The following is a 14127-nucleotide window of genomic DNA, read 5'->3' as shown; positions in this document are numbered from 1 at the left end:
CTAACCAGTCTCCACCCTTGCATTAGCTTCACCCTCACAACACCCCTCCGAGCTTTTAACTCCTTACTGTGCCTTCTTGACACTTCTGCTGCTTAGCTGTAAAGTGAAAATGGCATTTCCATGTGTATCACTGTCAGGCATGCTGAGATATAACAGCACGGGGCCTCCTCACAGCTCATGTACTCCAAAGGAAGATGTCAAACTGGTGCCTATGTCAGAAGATACTGGTACCAGATAACTGTGATAGGAGGTAATCAACCCACATCCCTTATTTATATATCACATGACACAGTAAAAAACATTGAAAGGGTGACTGGAATAATGGTTCCACTGAATAACATAGGACAAGTCAGCTTGAAAAAGGAAAGGATGAGGTGCACAGACACATCAGTGTACAGCAGGGGTAGGCAACCTATAGCACGGGTGCCAAAGGCGGCACGCAAGCTGATTTTCAGTGGCACTCACACTGCTAGGGTCCTGGCCACCAGTTCGGGGGGCTGTGCATTTTAATTTAATTTTAAATGAAGCTTCTTAAACATTTTAAAAGCCTTATTTACTTTACATACAACAACAGTTTAGTTATATATTATAGACTTATAGAAAGAGACCTTCTAAAATGTTAAAATGTATTACTGGCACGCAAAAACTTAAATTAGAGTGAATAAATGAAGACTCGGCACACCACTTCTGAAAAGTTGCCGACCCCTGGTGTACAGGATACTGAATGGGACAATGGCAGCGCCTAATTCAATAGGACAGTGATCTCATAATGTTATTTCAATGAGCAATTGATGTAAATGATCAGACAAACACATGTTTATTATAAACCAGTGCTACGTATCTTGAGTGTGTACGTTCACGTTCTACTTAGTGGGTGCAAAACATTTCACAGCTGGAAAACACCAAGTCAGAAGAAGAGTTTAGCTGTAGAAAGACATGATAGACATAAAAGAAAGAAAGATACCACAATATTGTTCTCTCAAGAACAAGATAATAGCTGTTTAAACAGCCAAGTTAAATAAGATACAGCCAAAGTGAACTGGAGGCATTTAGCTTCCTGTTGGAGGGGTTGGTTTTTTTTTTAAACAAAATCATTTGCTGTAAAACTTCCTGAGGATTTTCCAGCAGATTCATTTCTGAGCATATAAGCAAAGCGATTTTGTATTGTGCAGCCATCAAAATGTATTGCCCTGCACTCCATCCCCACCAAGAAAGTGGAATAAAACTCTGCCCTTATGCAGATTGCTACGTGCCTGCGAGTCCGAGGGGCCATCACTTGAGACCATGCGACTGATTGGGGGGTTCTGCAGCAGTAATTCTGTATTCTGTGTGGATGGCTTGTTAACACAAGGGCTTAGGGTAGGAAGGTGGCTGTATCCCTGCATAAGAGCAACAGCTAGTACAATGCTGCTCTGTTCTGATGGGTCCTTATACACAGAGCCCATCACCGTGGTATCTGAGCATTTCTGCTAAGATCCCACACACAATACAGTCTCTAAGTCTGGTCTAAGCAGGAAGTTACCAGCTTTGCCTTTGCTTGACCAGAGAGGGCAGACCTTGAGTGCCAACAATTGCTGATTATGTAATTGTTCTATCAAGGCTCCCTTAAGTGCTCCTGGGATCCAGCTGGGGATCCTTGCCTTCCTGTGCCATTCATCCAACTTTCTGGCCTGGAGGTGGACGTGCTGGCTGCACAATGAGTTAGACGGCACCCAAGTTATCCAGCCTGACAGCTACACAGTTTGTTATAAGGACAAGAGAGGAATAACAGCTGATCCTAATCACATCCGACTGTGGTATCGTCTGACCCCCTGTCAGTAAGAGGTGGGCTGTGATGGGGAGAGGGAGGAGAGAAAGATAGCAGAAGATAGAAAGGAGACAGCACTAAAAGAACTTCCTGTGCTTGGCATTTGTCCAAACACAGCTCTTCCATTTGTAACCAAACCCACAGTGACCCCCTCACCTGAAACTGACGAGCAGCATGGGGGCCAGGTCTGAAAGCACAATAGATATTGCTGTCTGCAGTAAATGCTCATTGTTCTGGATGGAAGGTGGCAGTTAAATGTAAGATAGGAAGGTGCAGAGAACCACTCTTCTCTCCCCGACCTAAACGTAGCTTTCCTCTCCAAGCGCCCTGCTTCCCAGTGCCGGGGTTACAATGGCTCCAGTGCCTCTATGGAGCTGGGCCCATGCTGAGAAGGGCCCCGATCTGCTCCACTTGCACTGCACCCTGAGACCCCACTGGCTCCCTCCACCCACCACTTGCTCCTCTCCGAGGCCTCCTCTCCACCCCCTGGCCCCACCCCCTGCTCTTCTCAGCCCCCTGGCCAGACCCCAGTGCACCTCCGGCTCTGGGCTGTCTCTGCTTCCCACCACCTGTGGGGCCCCACCTGTCTCCTTGGAGCTGAGCTGCCTGGGACTGGTGCAGAAGCCTGGCCAGTCTTGGCCAGGTCTGTGTGTGTGTGTGTGGGGGGAGACAGTGCAGACTGCTTGGCTGGGCCCCTCCAGGCAAGTGGGTCCTGAGGGAGCCCGGCCGGGGCAGCCCCTGGCCTGGCTGATCGCGCCACTCCCAAAGGGCTGGAGCGATTCCTGGCCCTGGGACCAGCCCTGGCTGCGCTGTTGGCTCAGGGGGAGTGGGTCTGTGGGGCATCTGGCGGGGTGCTGGGCTGTGAAGGGGCGGGGAGGATCTGTGTGTGTTGGGGCACTAGGGAGTGGAGGTTCTGTGGGGGGTGCTGGGCAGTTGTGTTGGGGCTGTGGGCAGGGGTGGTGTGCAGGGCGCTAGGCATAGTGGGTCTGGGGGGGCCCTGGCCATAGGGAGTCTGAGGGTGTTGGGGGAGCTGCGTGATGTGGCATGGGCCCACCCCCAAAGGGAAGGGGCAGGCTGGCAGCACAGGCCTGGGCAGGCCACTGTGTGTCTGGTAACTGCCGGTTTGTAAATAGTACCCTTGCATTGGGTGGGGCAGGGCCACCCCTGCCATGCCATGCCCCATTGCTTCTGGCTGGCCTCTCTCTGGGGACTAACCTCTCCGCACCATGTTCCATTGCCTCTATGGGGGCCCTCAAATATGTTTGGTTAATCCGGCCCTGCTGCTTCCTGCTCCCCTCCAAAGTGCTGCAACAAAAATGCCTGACTTCCCTGTCACTTGGGCCACGATGTCGCTTTTCCCCCACCCCCCAGGAGCCATGGTCAGGAACCGCAGCTGGGAGTGGGTCTGAAATCAGGAGCAGGGCCGAGGCCAGGAACGGAGCTACGTCCGGGAGCAGGGCCACATCTGAGGCTGGGACAAAGCGGAGCTGGGGACTGGATGGCACTCCCTCCCTGTCCCCCATGGGGACTGGCCTGGAGTCAGATCCCTCTCTGGGAAGGTGGCTGGTTGGTAGTTTTACTCTCTCTTCCCCACTGCACTAAGGGCTGCAAAGGAAGGATTTAGCTGAGAAGCTGAGAATGCCCCAGGAGGCATCAGACAAAAAACTCCCCACAATGATGCTACTTTGTTGGCTTTTTACTTCCTCTTGGAATCTCTCTGGAGACTCCTGCAGTATCTCAGACTTTGTGAGGGCCAGAAACTTTGAGGTAGTTGAGGAAATTAGAAGGAACTGATGTTCGGAACTCATGTTCTGGGCCTTTTGGGTGCTGACTGAAGAGAGAGGGAATGGGGTCTCCTATGAGGGCTTGGGAAGCCACTTCCCCAGAGCTTTTGGCCTGGAGAGGTCCTTGTGACAGAGAAGCAGCTATGGTTTTAGAACAAGATGGATGACAGAGCTGCCCTTAAGATGAAAACCCCTGACTGATTCCCTAACGCAAGTGAGTGGGTGGGCAGAAGGCCCAAACTGGAGCAAGGACCAGGCCCTTCCTGGTATATTTGGGCCCAAGTGAGCTGTCACCACAGCAGGCTTAGGAGAGGGGTTGTCCCTCACCATGGACATTTCCTTCCCCTCTAACTGAGCTGCTCCTTGAATCCTGGAGCCCCAATCAGCAGTGGACAGAAGCATTACTAGCTGAGGAAAAAGCCAGGCTCTGCCTCAGAAACCTGCCCCCAAAATGGCCGTTTCCAGGGCTGCTGCAGAGTGGGGGAAAGGTGGCATAATTCCCACTCTCCTGGCACAGGGCCCATCCCCAGGATTACACGGCTCCCTTTGCTGGGGTGTCCACCCCTCACTTGCTCTGACTGAAGGGGTTAACATAGGCTAAGAAGAGGGCCAATTAACCAGGCCAAAGCTGAGGGGAATAGGCGGCGTACATAATCCTCTGACTGAATAATGTGGGAGCCCAGCTGAGGAAGGCGCTAGCTGGGCTGGGTTTATAAGGCAGGAAGTTGGCAGCAGAGAAGGGGCTGCGGGGAAGGAGTCTGCAGTCACTTGTTGGGAGAAGAGAGGTGTGTTTGTGGGCTACAGCGCTTAAGTACCCTGCAGTTACTCCCTGGGAGGAGGGAGTTTTGGGGCTGACAAACCCAGAGAAGGGGGAGAGCCAGAAGGTGAGGAAAGGCTTAGGGAAAAGGCTGCAAGGTTTAAGATGATGCAGACTTTGCTGATTAGAGTGTCCCTGAGCTGGAACCTGGAGTAGAGGGTGGGCCTGGCTTCTCGTACCAGTAAGGTTGCCAACCCTCCAGGATTGGCCTGGAGTCTCCAGGAATTAAAGATCAATCTTTAATTAAAGACTATGTCATGCAAAGAAACCTCCAGGAATATGTGCCACCAAAACTGGCAACCCTACCTGCCAGCCACTGGGGAAGTGGCACCGGCTGGACAGTGCCTGTTTGTAAGAAGAGACTTTGATATGCTGGAAGGGGAGGACACGTGTAACTTGGTGAGAGGGCTAAACTGTGAACACAGAGCATCTCGCCTCGCTGACAGCCAGGAAGAAGGCAGGGCATGTAGTGAGGGGCAGAAAGGCGGCATCAGATCTGGAATCAACTACTCTCAAGAGCGACCAGCAGGAGGCACACTAGTGGTGAGCAAACCCTGTGACACTCCCCCTTGCACAGGCCATTTCCTTAGGAGCACCTGGCTTTCTGCTCGCTTTCCACAGGCATCCCTGTACAGGATCACATGGTTAGTCCCTTCTCACAGGCACATGGTCCCCTCACTGCTCAGGCCCCATTCTCTAAGAACACTCCTCTCCCCTGCTCACTCAGGCTCTGTCCCAGTGGCAGGTGGTTCCCAGTCCCTTTCCACAGGCTGTGTTCCATTAACATGTGTGTGTCCACACAGGTCACTTCCCAGGACACTGCTATGCCCTCTAGTTTGTGCCCCTCCTCCCCCAATTCACAAGTTCGGGAAACAATTACAGCATGAATTATGAATGGCCGCGTTTTCTCGTGTTCACTGCTTTAGGTAATAGCCGCTCTTGCTATTTAAAATAGGTCAGTGCGGGACACGGCTCGCTGCAGCTGCTCCTCAAAGTTGAACTTTCACGCTCAGTCAGCCTCCAACATCATATTTAACCATGACCCATTTCAGCTTAAATCTGTTAACAACAAATTCCCCTCCACCCTGGCCCCAAATGGTTCCTCACCGAAGACAGGAAGCAGGAAATCCAGCTGTACGTGGACCATTGCTTTCTACCACCAGTTCAGATTCTTTACTGCTCTGCCGTCATCTGTTACAAAGATACTTCTGATGACACACACACAAGGGAGTAGGAATAAACTCAAAAAGAGCCCCATAGATAGCCCCCTGAGGCATCAAAAAAGCCAGCAGATATCTTAAGTGCAAGTGTAAGTACAGCTAAGTACAAATATAAGATCCTGTGCATAAGCTTTACAAAGAACGAGAGTAGCATTGTTATAACTCAGTGCACTGCCTGTAGTAACTTTATTGTAGCTTTAGAATGTTTTGGACCTTAAATGTTCTGTTCCGTTGGTTTCATTCGGGCTGGATTTTTGAAGGAGACCTGTATGGCTCAAATAACCTTTTGCACCTTGCCATTTAACTATAGAGGGATTTTTCTTGCCTTCCAGCTTCCTTCTTTGTGTCGGAGCATGCAGACCTTCTTTGACTCTGTTATGGCACCCTGAAGTAGCAGCCATGCAGAATCTAAGGATTTTAATAGTCTCATCTTTGTCCGGTTCTTTTAGACTATCTTGCTCTTTAATATATATATTCATTCAAGTTCCTCTTTCTAAAGTTGAATGTCACTATTATAGATTTTGGCCCAATTCCTCTGCTGTGGATGGCAAATTTAATTATATTTTTCTCACCATTTTCTTAGTGGCTCAACTATAATATATCTTGAACCAACTCCTGTGCCGTACTTGGAACTAGCCTGGGAGTAACATCACCTGTTAAGCGGTTTAGAAGCTGTTGTTCTGAGGAGCAGTTGGTTAAAGTATTGACAAAATTCTTTCCATAAGACATGTCCTGACATGTGACTAGTTTATATGCTAAATATCTCCAGTCTTTGAAGGGATTAGGACCCACAGTGTAGTCAGTGGTCCCTTCCATGAGTGGCTAGTCCATTTCAGGAATTAGGGAGACCCTGACTGGTGACAGTGGGCAGCAAAGGGTGTGTTGTTCATGCTACAAGATAGTCAAGGAGAACTACGGGGCCTGTGGGCATGCAATAACCCCAGCAAAGAATTCCCACCCATTACAATCAAGTCCTGTATTTTTTCAGCAGTGAGGGATACTACATAACCCAGCTCAAAATCTTGTTTGCTTGGGGCCCACCTGTATGCTTAACCTATTGGAGTCCATCCATCACTAGGTGACAGAGGGTCTGGTCTCTAGTTCTGCTCCCGCCTAGGCTATGGAACTGTGGAGTAAAACTAAGTAGTGAAATATGAATGAAACATCCCATAATACAAACAGAAGGTTCTTCCGGGCACCACAGAAATGCATTCTAAGTAGGCTTGGAGGGATTCCATGTTTATTATTATTTTTTTTTAAATGAAATCCAATTGATAATGTCACTGTTAATTGCCAAACACATAAGACCCGATCCCTTGCTCTGGTACCCCATTGACTTCCTTGGAGCTACACCAGCATACAACAGATGTAAGAAAGTGGCGAATTAGAACCATATTCTTTCATTTTAATTGCATTAAAGGAAATCTGGAAAAGCTCCATCCCTAATTCTTATTGATCCAAAGTTTAAGTTTAAAACATTTGAAACAAACTTCCTTTCCTATGTTACCACTAACTCCGGTTTGTTAAAACTGAAACAATGTTGAGAATCCAATTGACCTGTCACTAGTTATGCTGCATTTTTACTTTTTTTTTTTTTCCTCTTTTTCTTCATTTCTCTCCGTTTGGACAGTGAAATTCAGTGAAGAGATTTTCATTTTTGGTGACAGTTGGTTTCCCTTTCAGGTTCCATTTACAATTGCAATGTCTGCGCTGCAGATTCTGCAGGGGAATGATGATGATTTTAACAAAATTGTAATAAATAAGGATGTTTAAATAGATAAAAACCATGAAAACATTTCTAATTGCTCTTAGGTTTTGTAAACTGTTTGCAGACTCTAAATTTTGGACCATCTTGGAGTTAAGAGTGGCCTGTTAAAGGCTGTAGAAGCTGAGAATCATAGCATTCAGAACAGGGCCGGCTCTACCATTTTTGCTACCCCAAGGGAAAAAAAAAAGCTGCTTGGACTGTGCCGCCCCAAGAATGGACGGAATGCCCCCCCTTAGCATGTGCCGCCCCAGGCACTGCTTCCTCTGCTGGTGCCTGGAGCCAGCCCTGATTCAGAAATGAAATCATACAGGGCTAGATTCTTAGCTGGTGAAAATTGGCATAGCTCCGGCGTACTTCAGTGGAACTACACTGATTTACATGGTGCCGAGAATTTAGCCCATAACATTTCAAAGGAAATTTACAGGTACTGTCCGCTTACAAGGTAGTGAATGTACACTGGGCTAAATAATCTCCAAGGGTCTTTTCAATAGGCAAGCAGTCTTCACACTTGAAACAGTGTTTGCAAAATAAAAAGACCACAGCTTTCACTTCTGAGTGAGGCCGTGCTTTCTTTCTTTCTTTCTTTCTTTCTTAGGGGCCTATTGAAGAGCAGGCTAGATAACAGGTGAATGGGAAAGGTGTTGGGAGCAGTCCTTCAGAATGCAGAGATCAGACTACCCATGGCCTCCTGGTAGCATTACTGTTGCTGGCTCTAAAGGGAGTAGGGGAGTAAGCTGTCACTAAAAGTACTCTGTCAACTGGAATCTCTTAAAAAATTGACTATACCAGTTTCTGATAGACCTTAGTGTGTCCTACTTTGTTAAAATTCCTTTAAAAATGCAAAGACTTGTGTTTACTCCTTTTTGTGATGGTTGGAAGTGTCTTTGAGGGTGCACTCAAAAGCAACACTCCCAGAAATATTCTGGCTCCTTTCTCTCTATCTGTGTGCATACTTGCTGGCTGCCCCTTCACTTTCAGTTTTGACTTTGCTGCTGCCACTGTTCCTTTTGCAGAGCATGGGAAAGGGCATGCACTATCAAACAAACAGTGAAACTGACTGCACACAGTGCTGTCAAAATGCACAAAGTAAACCAGAAATAGAGAACAATGTATTCCTTCATCTCTTTCAGTTACAGAAATCCTAGGCATTAAGTGCAACAATAATGGGTACAAGATTTTCAGATGGGAAAATGATTTTTAAGTTAATGGTGTCTCTTTAAACAGCTAAAAGATATATAGCCACTGTCATCCAAAGATCTCAATATGCTTAACAAACTTTACAAGTGGAGTGTTTACACAAGCTGTGATATATACTGGGTTCCCTTGACCCATTACTGAAATGCTGCCACCTCTGGGATGGTGTACATCAGCCATTTAACAATACACAGCAGCAACAGCACAGTTCTGCACAAAAAATAAGTACCATACCCAGATTGGGAGACAGAATGTAGTTACCTAAGTTGGGATTTGTCCAGGATGCTAGAGTTAACCCCCACCTCTCCTGTTGGGGGAAATACTATGGGATCTATTAATGACCAAGACAGGTCAGGAACTCAGTTTTGCATCTCACCTGAAAGATACAGAGCCCCCCAGTAAGTGGCATTGGTTCAGTACTAGGAGATGGAGTCACCAGCAGCCCTTCCACCAGTACCCTGGGTTTCCCTTGCAAGCCTCCAAGCTGAGCACTGACCAGGGCTGATCCAGCTCATTTAGCAAGGTCTGACGAGATAACCACCTGTGGGTACTACAGCTGCAGATCCCATGCACTCACAGGGGGTTTGTTCCCCAGAGGGGCTTGCTCCTCGGGGGCAGAGCTCAGGGCAAGCTTCCTTCCGTCCTCCATTCTCTTGGCCCTGGATTTCTGCTGCATTGAGTGTTTTGGGGTGGGGGAGAGCCAATTACAAACACAAGCACACTTGTTCAGTCTGATTTTTCCTTCCTTTAAAAAAAAAATAGAAGCTATAACTTTAAATGCCACAAGCTAATTAAAGCATCACCAGCTCTGAATTATGTCTCCTCCATCTCCAGCACGCCTGCATTGGTCTTTCGGGACAGATCAGTGACACACCCCAATACACGAGTGCGTTATCACCATGGGATGAAGAATTCACCAATGCTCAGATAAGGCACCTCCTATCAGAACAAAAGGTACAGCTTTTCTACTACAGCCAATACTTGTGGCAATAGTACATGATATTGCTGGGGACCTGCGGGTGGATCAAACCACATTGACTGATCTGGACTTGCTTGTGTTCTACAGTTCTTTTCTCTTTCTTTTCTAAACTTCGACAGTAATTTGATACTTTCTAACTGGTGTTGTATCATCAAATGCAAATATGCTCAAAAAACAAGCCCAGGAGGCTCATTCACACTCATATGAGAGATCCAGCCCACTTTCTGATAAAGCGTTTTTAAGTGTCACTGTGAATATGAATGATTGAAACTTGCAGTTTGTCTAATTCAGTTAGAGCTGGGTGGCACCAGACTTCTTTTCTTTTTCTCCCCCCTTTCCTTTCTAATTAATTTCATCTCACTCAGAAAACGGAGAGGAAACTCTACGCTGTAATAAACAATCGCTGCACTGCAGCCTTAAGGCAGTGAGCAGTAATATTAAGGGACATTTAATCAACAGAGGAGCCTTTTCTCTCCAGCCCTCCTCTCTTTTGCCTGGAGTAGGTTCTGAGTCATTAGGCTCGCAGGTAGATTTTGGGAACCAGTGAGTTAGCTGTGTATATCTGTCATGCACATTCGTATAAATCTAGCTAGCTGGCTACAGAGAGAGAAGAATTTAATTTGTCTCTGGAGGATCACATTGTTCTGAACACATCATTAGCACATGTCCCTCCCTCTTCCCCACCACTGCTCCACAACCAAGCTTTCATAAGTCTAAAGATTTCTATTAAGAATGGAATGGGGGAGAGGGCACTGGCACAAGGAAAGGAATAAATGGAACTTATAGAATCATAGAATTCAAGGTCAGAAGGGACCATTATGATCATCTAGTCTGACCTCCTGCAAGATGCAGGCCACATAAGCCGATCCACCCACTCCTTAAGCAAGCGACCCCTGCCCCATGCTTCGGAGGAAGGCGAAAAATCTCCAGGGCCACTGCCAATCTACCCTGGAGGAAAATTCCTTCCCGACCCCAAATATGGCGGTCAGCTGAACCCCGAGCATGCGGGCAAGACTCTCCAGCCATACCCTCTGGAAAAAGGCTAACAATATCCTATCATTGACCCATTGTACTAATTACCAGTGTGGCACTTCTCATGGGATGAACATAGGGTTGGAACAGTGGCTACTTAGCAAGGCTTTTCAAATAGTGAGGAGACTGGGTTATGGGAGGTGTTGGATAACACTCTCCCATGCTTTTGCCTGGTCACTGGGCTGCTGAATGCGCTGGGAATCAATGCCATTATTACTTTATTTAAATTTGCAGTGTCCATTGAAAGGAAAGCCAGCAGTAGAATATCAGAAGGGGTGGCAAGTCAGGATGGAGGAATATCAGCAGAGACATGGAGGGAGCCCAAAAGACTAGAATCGTATGGGGAGTGGCAGATCAGGACTGAGGGGCACAGGCGAGCTCAGGACTGGAACAGCAGGGGGTGGAGTGGGTCAGGAACCAGGGGCATTGGAGGATCTTTACGGGGATCCCACATCTGGAATAGCAAGGGGGCTGCTGGTCAGAACTAGGGTTCATTAGCACAGCTCTGTGTTGGAGCTGTAAGAGCACGTGTGCTATAGGTCTGGATTGTGGGATATTAGCAGAGATGGGTGGACATGCTTGCACAGTACCCGTACAGCAACTGCTCACCTCCAGCCAGCTCTACCACCCCCATGCTCACTGCCAAGAGCTCTAAAATTCACCCCTCTTTGATATACACAAGCATTAATGCCTGAATGAAAAAATGCAGGTCATGGTGGAGTAGCCGAGACCACTCGGCTGTCCAAACCACTGTCAAACTGTTCTAACTTGGGGGGACAGTGTGTCCACTGGATTTGAAGGGTCACAGCCTCCCCAGTGAATTCTCTAGGGTTCCACAAGGGACAGGGGGCTGAAGGATGGTTTTTTGCAGAAGGTGTGGGACTGGTACTGAGCAGCTCTGCGTTCGAGTTTGAGTTCTATCGCAGACTTTCTGTGTGACCTTGTTACGTCCTCTCTATGTTTCAGTTCCCCAGCTGTAAAATGGGCATAATGATCCTTCCTTTCTCCTGCCCTTTGATTGTGTTGTCTGTTTAGACGGTAAACCCTTTGGTTGCAGGAACTGACGCTTCCTATGTGTATGGACAGCACTTTACACAATGGAGCCCAGATTTCAGCTGGGGCCTCTACGTGCTACTGTAATACAAGCAGTTTATAATAATAATAGAATTTGACTCTAAATGATTAAGGAAAGAGAGAGCGAGAGAGGACTCTTTTTTCCTGAGCCCCAGCATTCCCCAGGCTTTTTCAGAGATTTGAAAATAGGATCATTTTTTTCATATAAAGCTGAAGTGTTTTTTGTTTAGTTTGTTTTTTGGCAACACGTATCTCTTATTCTAGCCCTGGGATGCATATTTTCCAGGTGGCAGATCTAGGGGAACATGGGGGAGGCACAGATGAGATTTCCTCAGCCAAGTGACTGCAAGGCCATCATCCCTGCATTCCAGCAGCCTCTCAAGTGGGCGACGCTGCATTTCCGCCTCGCCCTGATGAATGGGTTTTCCCTTGACTGACAGGAATTCTCTGGATCTTGCTAAAAGTCTCGTGGGCGGCACAGAACAGGCACTGAGCTTAGCAGCGCTACGAGAAGCGTGAGATAAGGCACACGCAGCTCCCGTACCTGAGATACCAACACTATGCCACCCAGGTGAGCCATGCAGAGGGAAATAGGATGAGTGTGGGTAGGAGGGAAAGGGGGAAGTGGGTCCCAGTGAGGCCTTCCCCCTGCGCACCCCACCTGCCTGGCTTTGATGGGAATGTCCCCGCCACTGAATCATTGAAAGCATTGTGACCATCAGTGACTGGCATAGCATGCTGGTCTTCAAAGGGCTCTGCATTTAATCACACGGCCTAACAAACATCTGCCAATATGTACCCCAGAGCAGGTCCACACTGGGAAAGAGAGAGAACGGGAAAACAAAGTCTAAGAGAGAGAGACACACACAAAGGCCCAGAGAGAAAGAGTGGAAAAGGATGGATCGATGGATGGATGGATAGATTAGATAGAACAAACACAGGCCCAGTGAGAAAAAATTTCAAAGTCTAATTAAAAACTAAAACTGGGTCTTTCCCTCAGGTCCCTTGCACTGCTCTGTGATTAATAAGAAGAGCTTCAGGAAGACAGTCTCTAGGCTGAGTGCCTGGTTTCCTGGGGCATGCAGGAATTCCTTGGGTACACGGAGCCTCTGCTCTCCAAGCAGAGAAGAGCCTAGCAAAGGGCAAACCCTTCCCGGAGCTGTGGCTGTAATTAGGGATCTGTCTCTTCTTCCCTTTGAAATCTTGTTTACCGGGGCAGCGAGAAGTAGATGGGAATCCACACGGCACCAGCTAGAACCCACGAGGTTTCTCTGAGCTGCAGACCAGCAAGAAAATACTTAGAGGAGTAGCTTGTCGAGAACCCTTCTGTCCAGCATTAGAGATATGATCCCCATTAATGCAGGGCTTCAGAACAGGATGCAGAGGAAAGAAGCAGCAAAGGGGTTAATGACACCCAGCACCTCCTAAGTGACAGCTGTGTTGTCACTGTGTCCCATACAAGTGATGCCACTTCGTAAAGAAATAGAGAGAGGAAATTAAACACCAAGGTCATGCCACAGTATTGACAGTGAGTGGCTGCTTGGCTCCTGCTAGTTTTAATGGTAATTGCACAGTTAAATCACTGTATACTAGGCTGAAAGAGTCACCGACTAAGAGGGTGCCTGAGCCAGGAAACCGTGAATCACAGCTGATGCCCAGTTCCTTGACAAACAAGGATGAGCTTCTCAACCTTTGTCCTGCAGCAGGAGATGCAATGCTGCAAAACAGGGTCATGACCTTTGACCCTCCCCGTGTAGGTATTGCTATAGATATTGCCTCATTGGGTATTGGCTGAGGTCACCACCAAGTGAACCTGGGGTTCTGCCACTGTCCTGACTGCCATAGGGGATGATGGTGCCACCAGCGTCACATGGGATAACAGCAGCACATGTAGCTATATCCCCTGCTGCCTGGGGTTTGTATATTAACTAAGATTTTGTTTTGCTTTCTTCACTTAATTCAACACCCTGCACCAGTTTTTGGACCTGAGAACATCCTTTGAACCTGCCGCTGGTGTGGCTGAGCTGCTGTGACTTTGACCTTTCACCTCAGGGCAGAGTTGGCTTCAGATGAGAATCATCTATTCCGTGAGTTCAGCATGAACAATTGCCACCCTTAGCAAACAGAGAGATGTTGATATCTATGCAGAGCCGAATTCTAGGCGGGTTTAGTGCAACCAAATTATCACATTTGTTCACCTTCATAGCTTTAGTGCCCTGAAAGATCCTCTTCATACACCTGACCAGGACTTTGGAACAAGTAATGTTGAGACAGCCCCTGAAGAATCCATCCTGGTTTTATATAAGACCCAGTTTATGCAGGGACAGGATATCTGGGAACATATGTTAGGTTTCTAAGCTGGCTGCATATGGCCAATAAAAACTACTACTTCTTTACCTTGATAACACTGGCCCAGATTTGCAGTCACACCCCAACCTGTCCTCCACTTTTG

At 47.7% G+C, this 14127-nt stretch overlaps 1 protein-coding gene and 1 long non-coding RNA gene across 5 annotated transcripts in view; one reads left to right on the top strand and one right to left on the bottom strand.

The window, feature by feature from the left end:
• Positions 1-14127, top strand: part of LOC120384438 — a 134916-nt gene that overhangs the window by 57864 nt on the left and 62925 nt on the right. For 3 of the 4 annotated variants that reach the window (XR_005588884.1, XR_005588881.1, XR_005588882.1), the window contains one exon: positions 9425-9544. This is a non-coding gene — a long non-coding RNA (uncharacterized LOC120384438). Of the gene's footprint in view, positions 1-9424; positions 9545-12115; positions 12247-13651; positions 13946-14127 lie in introns of those variants that run through there. The other variant, XR_005588883.1, reaches the window with a different exon arrangement.
• The window catches only part of JPH3 (junctophilin 3), a 118862-nt gene that overhangs the window by 69455 nt on the left and 35280 nt on the right, over positions 1-14127 (bottom strand). The gene's annotated exons all lie outside the window — the stretch shown is intronic.

Source organism: Mauremys reevesii, linkage group 16 (assembly GCF_016161935.1).
Source record: "Mauremys reevesii isolate NIE-2019 linkage group 16, ASM1616193v1, whole genome shotgun sequence".
NCBI classification, from domain to species: Eukaryota; Metazoa; Chordata; order Testudines; family Geoemydidae; genus Mauremys; species Mauremys reevesii.
This window is presented reverse-complemented; position numbering and strand designations above follow the sequence as displayed.